This window comes from Natator depressus, chromosome 14 (genome assembly GCF_965152275.1).
Source record: "Natator depressus isolate rNatDep1 chromosome 14, rNatDep2.hap1, whole genome shotgun sequence".
NCBI lineage: Eukaryota > Metazoa > Chordata > Testudines > Cheloniidae > Natator > Natator depressus.
In genome coordinates, this window is record NC_134247.1 from 43,369,484 (window position 1) to 43,379,270 (window position 9,787).

The 9,787-nt window shown below is 53.5% G+C and overlaps 1 long non-coding RNA gene across 1 annotated transcript; it reads right to left on the reverse strand.

Moving 5' to 3' along the window:
* Window positions 1-3,398: 3,398 nt before the first annotated feature.
* LOC141998610 (uncharacterized) lies at window positions 3,399-7,461 on the reverse strand. The gene is made up of 3 exons (XR_012641864.1): window positions 7,390-7,461; window positions 7,082-7,199; window positions 3,399-4,175 (listed from the first exon to the last, which is right to left on the reverse strand). It is a non-coding gene; the product is annotated as an uncharacterized LOC141998610 (long non-coding RNA).
* Between the last annotated feature and the right edge of the window lie 2,326 nt (window positions 7,462-9,787).

Here is a 9,787-nt window from a genome sequence, read left to right on the forward strand (position 1 = left end):
GGATCCGCACAGGGACCAGCCAGCTGCACCTGCTGCCGCTCAGCCCTGCAGGGTCCGTGTTTAGCCTCTCCCCGTCCCCGTCCCGGGCAGAGAAGTGCGGTACCTGGGGCTGTGCCAGGCCCATCCCTGCCATGAAGATGCCCTGTGGGCTGCGGTGCCCCGGCAGAGGGAGAAGCTGCTGGATCCATCTGGGCTCCGGGTGAGCGCTGGGTTGGGACCAGGCCCCTCTGGGGTGGCTGGGCAGCTGGTTTGCAGGGCCGGTCACCTCCTGGCCCCACGCAGCTCGTCTTGGGGTGAACTCGGCTCGCGGCGGGGGGTGGGGCCCGGCCGGACACCCCACCTCTGCCCTGACCAAAGGCCCTAAGGGGGGGTTCCTCCGGCCTGTCCGGAACCCAGCGCCCCGCCCGCTGGCTGGCTCGGACTGCCGAAAATGACCTGCCTGGTTCTCAGACTTGTCCCTGCTGCTGGGGATCAGCTCTCAAAGCGGGGCGCCCCCCCGCCCCCCCCCAGCTGTCTGCTGCCGGGTTCCCGGCCCCTTCCCTCCAAGCAGCCGGGACGGGCGGCTCCCGGAGGCAGAAGACCCCGGGCTGGCCGGACCGAGTCAGACGCGGGACGGTTGTGCCCGGGGGGAGAGCGATAGTGATCCTGAACTTCAGCGAGGGGGAGCCAAGATGGCAACAAACAGGGTCCCACGTCATCGGGGTTCTCGTTGGGTTTGTAACCCCCCCCCGCCTGCTCCTCCACCCCCAGACAGATTTATTCCCTCTCCCTGGGGGCCGAACTTCTCTCCTGCCCACAGACCCCCCGTCTCCACGGGTCTCACTGCAGAGCAGGTCGGTTCCTTGCTGGTTTGCCTCCCCCTCCGACTGCGGGCTGCTCAGGTGATCTCGGCTGGGCTGACAGCAAAGGGGGGGGGGCTCAGACAGTGCGGGGGGGGGGGTTGGATCTTAGTCCCAAGAGCTCCAATCTCCAGCTAGGGAAAGTTCCGCGGGGCAGGTGGGTGCTGACCCCCCTCTGCCGCGCCCCGCTCCACCCCCGCCCCCTTTCCAACCCCTTCCCCAAAGTCCCCGCCTCAACTCCGCCCCCTCCCTGCCCCTATTCCGACTCCTTCCCCAAATCCCCACCCCGGCCCCTGAGCGCCCCACAATCCCGCTCCTCCCCCTCCCTCCCAGCGCTTGCTACAGCTGTTTGGGGAGGGCAGAGAAGGGGCCGCTGGGAGGGGGAGGGGGAGGGGGAGGAGTGAAGGTGGGGGGGCGGGGAGCCTGGCTGCCGGTGGGTGCAGAGCACCCACTAATTTTTCCCCACGGGTGCTCTAGCCCCGGAGCACCCACGGGTGGGCCCAAACCTGCCAACCCCCAAACCAAGAGATTAGCTTAAAAATCAGCAAGGTATTAAACAAGGATACAGCCTGTTTCTCCCCTGCCTGGTTTTACAGCCTGTGGGCACGTTTTCAGGCCTTTCTCCATGACGCTGAGGGCTACCAGCGTCCTTTAATTTTTAAACCAAAGCCGAGATTCTCCCACACTCACTTGTCTAGGAGCTGGGACTCCGCATAAAACATCAACTATCGTCTGAGTTAGCGCTCGGGTCTGCAGGCCACCTGAGGATCAGCCCCCCCAGCACCTCCCATCTGCCTGCGATCAGCTGTTCAGCGGTGTGCAGGAGGTGCTGAGGAGGGAGGACGGGGCAAGCCCAGGGGAGGGCTGGGTTGGGAAGAGGCCGGGCCTGGGGCAGAGCAGGGGTCAAGCCCCCCCCCAAATCAGTGCCTCGGTTAAAGAGACATTCACGTCCAGCTCTGGAAGAAGCAGGGTGGCTTTGGGAGCATGACCTATGACTCAAAGGGTTGCCAGCTATTATCTCTGGCATCAATAGCCCAAAGTTACTAGCCCAATCTATTTATGGAAACAGGGTGTTTTTTAAGCAACACTTTGGTCTATTTACCTGCACCCAGGCTGTTTGGGTTGCCAGCGCTTGTCCCTCTCTTGTTTCCAACAGGGAGCAAGGGGACTGGACTAGGAACTGTGCTACAGAGAAAGGAGAGGGGAGTGTAATTGTATGAGTTAAGCGGCAAAGCCCAAGCAGATGGTGGAGAGACGGGTGGGCAAAGGACAGAGCCGAATAAATAAGGTGACAGAACAAATAAAAGTGTATTTTTATACCTCAAAATAAAGAAATACATTCGTCTTAAAAGCATCTGGTTCAAAACCCTGAGTTTTCTACAACACAATCCCTTGCTTTCCAGCGTCATAAATCATCAGAAGAATAGAAACGTCTGATATGTAGCAATACTGCACAGACGTACAAATCACAGTGCATTCAGATCCCAATGCCAGGTTTTAATGCCCCTGCTAGGATATATCTTTTAAAACAACGAAGACTGTTAACAGTGTGGCTTCCAGTAGAGCTGGTCAAAATACAAAAAGCCATTTTCATGCACAATGGCAAAGTTGTTTTCATTTCAATGTGTTTCGAACAAAAATGAAGAAAAGTGGGTTTGTTTCAATGTTTAACCCAAAACAGTTATTTATTTTGTTTGCCAAAATCCACTTTTTCAGCAAACCAGTATTTTTGCTCTGCGTTTTGGAAATGATCAAAAAGTATTAAAATATTTATTTTTGGCAATCAAACAAAAAGGTCAACAACTGTGCATGAAAAATCTCGCTGTTGGAAAAAAAAGCTTTTTATTGAAAAAACCATTGAAACATTTCGACCAGCTCCCATCTCCAGTGTTTCAAGAACAAGAATCCACCATTCAAACAGCTTTGCACAGTCAGGAGTGTTTACAGAGATATGCCCACTGTTGCACCCCCATTCCAGCTATTGTAACACCCTCCCGCTAGGGTTCAGAATCACAGACCTGATCCTGGGTAAGCAGATGGCATGGGCAGTGCTGGTTGGAAAAAGTGGGTCCCCCCACCATGGCAAGCTGATGAAAATGGGGGGGGGGAAATAATTTTCACTGAAATTTTCTACGGAAAGTTACACTTTTAGGCAAAAAAATTGAAACCAAAATATTTCAGTTCAATGTAATGCTGCCATGAGGCTACATGGTACCCTGGTAGGATTACATTGAACTGAAATATTTCATGACTTGAAACAACATATAACATGGTGCATTTTTCTCAGGAGGCGAGGTGGTTCCTTGATCTGACCATCTCCCACAGTGCACCACGGTCTCTCCTCAAGGTGAGGGGAGCCAGCTGTATCGTGGGTGTCTCTGACTATGGTGCATCATGGGAAATGTAGTCCAGCCAGCCAGAATGAGGCGATTCTCCCCCAGAACAGAATGGGGACATGACACACCTGGACCACAGCTCCCTTGCAGCATCCCAGCAGGCTCTACAGATTGAAATGTTTTTGGTTTAGTGCAAATATTTTGTTTTTCAGACATTGGGGATGGTGGTAAAAAACAAACAAAAAACTTTCAGCAGAAAACAGCCAATTTGTGAAAAATCTGAAGTCAGTCACATTCTGCCCCATTAGGTAACTCTGGGAGGCAAAGGGGATTTAAAATGGGTGTAAACAGCCCTTGAAAATTCCCCTGCACAAGGCATCTCCCTGGCTGTTGTGAAGGCTCGGCACGTGCTCTGCTCCTGAGCCTATGGGGAGCAGAATGTTACAGCAGCCTCAAGGCTGCTCTGACTCACACCAGGTCAACACAAAGCCTGCCGGTCGTTCGTCTGCTCTCGGATCACGCTGACTGGATTGAAGAGATTTGATGCACGTTACCCTACTGTACCCGTAACGTGTCCGAATCCCAGAGCTGTCGACACAGTGACACCACTGGAAACGGAACATTCATTAATCCCCAAATCTGCTCAAAGCTTGTAAGTGCAAAGGAGAATGTAATAATAAAATACATTTTAAAAAATCCCTGAGAGGTCTAGGTCTGTAAACAGTGCCCCTCCTATAGGGGCACATCCTATGGACCATATGCACATCCAGCACTATACAGATCAGATTCAGAGCGATGTTCTAATTCACGTCCATTTCCTCGTCCTCTTGTTCTCCCATCTCCTCCACTTCCATCTCCTCCACGTCGCTGCTCTCAGGGTCATCCTGGGGCTCTGTCGGGAGCAGGGGACTGGCTCTTTGGCCATCCGCTGCTCTGTAGTGACCCCTAACGGCATCTCCCAATGTGATGTTCACAGCAAGGCACGAAGCAGGGTTGAAATCTACAATCCAAGCACAGAGCCCCACGGCTGGGTTAAAGGGCCGAGTGCAGGGAGGTTTGTGCTGCCCATGCAGGCAGACGGATGAAGGCAAAACGATTGAACAAGGAACCAAATTGGAGAACCACGTCAGGCTATGAGCGGTCTCAGTGTAGACAAACACCTCATTGCCCCTCAAGCCCAACCTGCAGCTCCCGGCTATCCCAGGCCTCAGCTCCCCCCACCATAGATTTGTCAATACTCCTCAATCCCACCTCACCCCTCTGCGGTTATGGCCCTAGGTTACCCCGGACAACTCTTGATTCTCGTCACTCCTTCTGTGGCAGATACAGGATACACAGTGGGGCGGTAAGCGGGTTCCTTTGACACTCACTTGGAGTGATCTCTATGGAGATGGAGTTCATCTGTGAGGCTGCATCAACAGCCATTATGCCAATTTTATAGAAATTGCACCTGTCCTAAAGTCTCATAAATGCTTATCAAATTTCTTGCACTGCACAGGTCACAGGGGAAGTATTTTACCCAATATTTTAAGCCATCAAAAAAGTAGGGGAGGTGTGGGGTTTGGGGTTTTTGGTTGTTTTTTTTTCTGCCCCACTAGCCAGGTATCTCCATTCCCAGGCAGCGATTTTCAGAGCTACCTAAGGGATCTGCATGCCCAGTTCATCATGAGCCATGAAATCCTCTTGAAAATGAACTTCCCAGTGCCCCCTGGCTGGGGGTCATCTGCTGGGGCTGATCAGTGACCTCTGGAACTGGAAAGCAGGTGCCTCTAACAGAACTGATTAAGGGAGAGATACCCAGTTGGTCCCAGCAAACAATTTGCACCCCGCACTGCAGAGGAAGGCTAAACACCCCCTAGTTCCCTGCCAATCTGATCTGGAAGAAAATTCCTTCCCAACCCCACATATGCAATAACTGAGACCCTGAGTATGTGACCCAGCATGAGACCCAGCCACCCAAGCTCCTGAGAGAAAGAAAGCTTGGTTCCACTCCAGAGCACTGGCCCACCCCATCCAGCGTCCCACCTCCAGCCAGGGCTAACTCTGATGCTTCAGAGGATGGAAACAACAAACACCGCCCCCAACCCAGAATACATGGGGGCGGGGGAGAAGTCCCTTCCTCACCCCTGCAGGTGACCAGCTGAAGCCCTGAAGCATGAGACTTGGGACTATAAGACATATGCCAGAAAAGACCCCAGAGTTGGCCAGCCCAACCCCCACCACCACAAGCAACCCTGTCATGCAAATCACACTCAAATGTGTCCAAAGCGATCTTAAAACTAATCAAGTTGTTTGCTCCACAACTCCTTTTGGAAGCTGATCCAGAACCTCCCGCCTCGGATGGTTAGAAACCTTCTGATCTCCAGCCTGAACTTGTTCTTGGCCAGTTGATCCTCATTTGTTCTTGTGCCTACATTGTCCTTTATGTAGAACAGCTCTTCACCCTCCCTGGTGTCTACCCCCCCCGCAATGTATTTATGGGGAGCCATCAGATCCCCTCTCAGCCTTCCTTTTGCTAGACTAAACCAGCCCAGCTCTCCCTTTCTCCTCTCATAGGATAGACCCTCCATTCCAGATGAGGGCCCTCCAGTGCCATGTACAATGTCATTAATGCTTCTCTATCTCTACTGGAAATGCCTCAGCTGATACATCCTAGAGTCACATTTGCCTTCTTCATGGGTCACATCACATTGGTGGCTCCATCATCCTGTAATCGACCAACTCAGGAAGGTCTCGCCCTTCCTCTGTCTCCTCCAACTGATGAGCCCCCAGCATACAGCAGAAATTCTTATGATTAGACCCTAAGTGCAGGATCTTGCACCTGGTACTATTAAATTTCATCTTTTTTCTGTTACTCCAGTCTACAAGGTCATCCAGATCTTCCTGTGTAAGATTCTGACCCTCCTCTGTACTGACCACGTTTCCCAACTTTTTATCATCAGTAAGTTTTGTTATCACTCTCCTACTTTTTGTGTTAACACCATTAGTAAAGAGATTAATGAAGATGGATCCCAAAACAGATCCTTGAAGAACTCCATTAGGAACCTCCCTCTGGTCCCATAGTTCATCTTTCAGCCTTCTCCCCTCCAGTCGGTTCCTCACCCACCTTACAATGCTTGTCCTGATCCCCACCTTCTTTAATTTAGCTAATTATTTCCCATGTGGTACCGTATCAAATGCTTTACTGAAGTCCCAGTATATTAGATCTGCTGCATTTCCCTTGTCTAAACAATCCGTTCTCGTCTCAAAGACGGAACTCGGGTTAGTCTGGCCCCATCTACCTTCGGTTACATCCCCCTTGCCATCTACCTCCATGAATTTCATCATCCTTCCCTCACAGTGCGTTCTACAGCCCCTTGGCTACTACTCAGCTGGGCTTCGATGAATGGGTCTGGAGTTGCCTGGATCACATTTTTCCCTCTTGCTTTACTAGCATCGGACACTAGATGGAGCCTCACCAGCTCTATAAAACCAGCTGGGGGAAGGCTGGGAGCAACAGGTGTCAGAATAAGCTAGACCCGGGCTTCTCAAACTTTTGGTTTTGCTGGCCCCACTTTGAAAATATTTCAGGCTATGACAACTCCTGACCCCCAAACAGTCATAGCAAGTTACTGCACGGACTCATAGAAACATACGCATGGTATTGCCACCCTCACTTCTGGGCTGCTACGGGCGGGGCACTGCCCTCAGAGCTGGGCAGCTGGAGAGGGGCAGCTGTTGTAGACCTCTTCCCCTCCTGCCCCCCCTCCCCTGAGAATATTTTTGTGATCTCTTGACCCCCACCCTCCCCCTGCCATAGCCTTGCAACCCCCTTTTGGGTCAGGACTCCCAGTTGGACAAATGCTGAGCTAGACAATCTCAAACCATGAACTAGTTCCCAGGCAACCCCTGCGAGATGCTCTCTACCTTCGGTTCCTGACCCCTCCAGGGGCCGAGTGCATCTCCCCCATCCTCAGGCAGAGCTCAGAGCAGAGTCAGCAGCAGCAGCCCCTCCCCGGCAAGAGCTCCGAGCGAAGGCAGGGGCCTGGCAGAGAGAGGAGAGGAGCACAGGCAGGTCAGCGGAGGGGTGGAAGGTGGATCCCACCCCAGGAGATTTAACAGAGAGAGGAAAGCGGGGCCGTGAGAGCGCAGAACAGAGACACCCCCCAGCAAATCCCCCCACCCCAGACACCAAGATCCTGGCCTGGGAGAGGGGTTCGCTCCCCAACACTTACTCACGACAGCTGCAGCAAGGGGTCCCTGTGGGGCGGGAGGAGCTGCCACCCCGCTCCGGCTGGCTGGATCTGGAAAGAGAGAGAGAACAGGGAGAGGAGAGAGCGGTGAGGAGTTGGTGCCCAGGGTTCCCCTGCCCCACTCCTAGCTCTGGACCCCCATTGCAGGGGTATCTGTGGGTGTGTTCAGGGAAGGGCCGGGGGCTCTGCTCCACCAGGGCTGAGAGTGTCAGAGCAAAGTAACTGTAACACTGCTGAGTATTTTCAATGCTGCCTCACCCTGAAAGTCACTGATCTCCCAGTTTATAATGCGTCTCCCCGGCCCCTTCTCTTGCTAATTTGAACTTCAGGGAACACATCAAATCTCTCTCCTGTCCCCCACAGCTGCTGGGTTTGGGCCACTGCCAGGGCCCTCTACACCGGGGTTAACATCTGGATCCTGGCTAAGCTGGTTCTAGCCCATGTGGCCAACCCCCAGTGACCAAAAATCACAAGTCAGAGTCCCCCAAAACCATGAGATTGGCTGAAACAAGATGAGATTTTGAAAACAACTTTGGGTTCTGTTCTTGATCTCCTGGTGGTGGAGCCTTTAGGGGTCACCTTTTCAAGCTTTTCTCCCCAGCCAGGAGGGCTAGAACAAGAAAAACTTCTGACAAAACTGGCCAACCCTGCCAAAATATTCTACCAGAATCAGAAAAAATTAGTCCAGAATGATTGAAAACAGAACAAGTTTTGGTTTTTGAATTTTCCAGGAAGACAGTGAATGTTTTCTATTAAAGCCGACACTTTCCACAAAAACTTGCCTTTCATCAAACACCCAATTTTTCCTAAAAAAAGGTCAATGGAACCATTTCAGTCCACTCGTTACAGCTGCTGTGAAATCCCCCATCCCACCCACCCCAGTTCCCACAACCTCCCCCGCAACTCCAGCCCCTGCACCCATTGCACACACAGCTGCACCCCCTGCCTGGCCATAGGGCCCCTTCCCTGTCCCCTAAAGAGCAGCTGCAGCAGATCCCAATGGGGGGATCCGCACAGGGACCAGCCAGCTGCACCTGCTGCCGCTCAGCCCTGCAGGGTCCATGTTTAGCCTCTCCCCGTCCCCATCCCGGGCAGAGAAGTGTGGTACCTGGGGCTGTGCCAGGCCCATCCCTGCCATGAAGATGCCCTGTGGGCTGCGGTGCCCCGGCAGAGGGAGAAGCTGCTGGATCCATCTGGGCTCCGGGCGAGCGCTGGGTTGGGACCAGGCCCCTCTGGGGTGGCTGGGCAGCTGGTTTGCAGGGCTGGTCACCTCCTGGCCCCACGCAGACTGTCTGAATGTGGCAAGCTTCTCTCTAAGGGAAGCTCGGACAGTTCCTCCCAGACCTGTCAGGCAAGACATTGCCTCCATTGTTTAGAACCGGTTGTGGGGTCCCCGGATCAGGATTCCCCCCTTATATCCCCTCACCAGGCCTTGGAGGGACCAGATGGAGGGATCTCACTTCGGTCCTTGGCCCTGGCCTGCTGGGATCCCTCAGGCACGTGGTGACATTCACTCGTGTTCATCCAGTCCCCACTTACAGGCTTGTGACCAGTGGTGTCTCTCCCAAGCACCCCTGTCCCAATGCCACCCCAATGGGCTCCGGAGCTGTTGCTCCTCCATTCCCCACCCAGTTCTCTGGCTTCATGCCCTCGCCCATGCTCCTGGTGTCACACCCCACAATCTGATTGGCTGAGAATTCATTCCCAGTGCTTCCAGCCCAGGGTCCCTGTCCCTCCCTTCCCCCTACCCAGCCTGGGACAGGGGCAGCAGCTACCCCTGAGCCCCACCAGCCGGAGCAAAACGGAGAACACGAGGAGCAAAAACGTGTGCGTCTCCTTTTAGGGTTGTGTCTCCAGCCCTAGAACCAAATGGATTATCCAGCGGTTCTCCAACTTTTGTCCTGGTGACCCCTTCCACACAGCAAGCCTCTGAGTGCAACCCCCGTTAAATATATTAAAGTGGTTTTTAATTTATAACACTGTTATAATGGCTGGAGATGAAGCAGGGTTTGGGGGTGGAGGCTGACAGCTCATGACCCCACCAATAACCTCACGACCCCCAGTTTGAGGACCCCTGGACTACACTGAGCATGCACAGACAGAGAGCCAGAGGGTTGAAAGGCCGCTGGGATGGACAAGACTTGTGGGGCTCCGAGAGACTGTCCCCCCTGCCACCCCGCAGCCGTGTGAATTCAGCTCCAACCAGGGGCAGGAATCTGAAATCAGTTAAACAGCAGAGACTTCATGCAGGCAGAGGTCCGGCTTGCCAGGCAGGGACAGCTCCTTCCCTTCCAGGACGTGGGCATCAGCAAAACTCAAGCATCAGAAACCTGGGAATTACAGAGTTACGGTCCATGCCCAGGCAACCTCAACTCTGCTC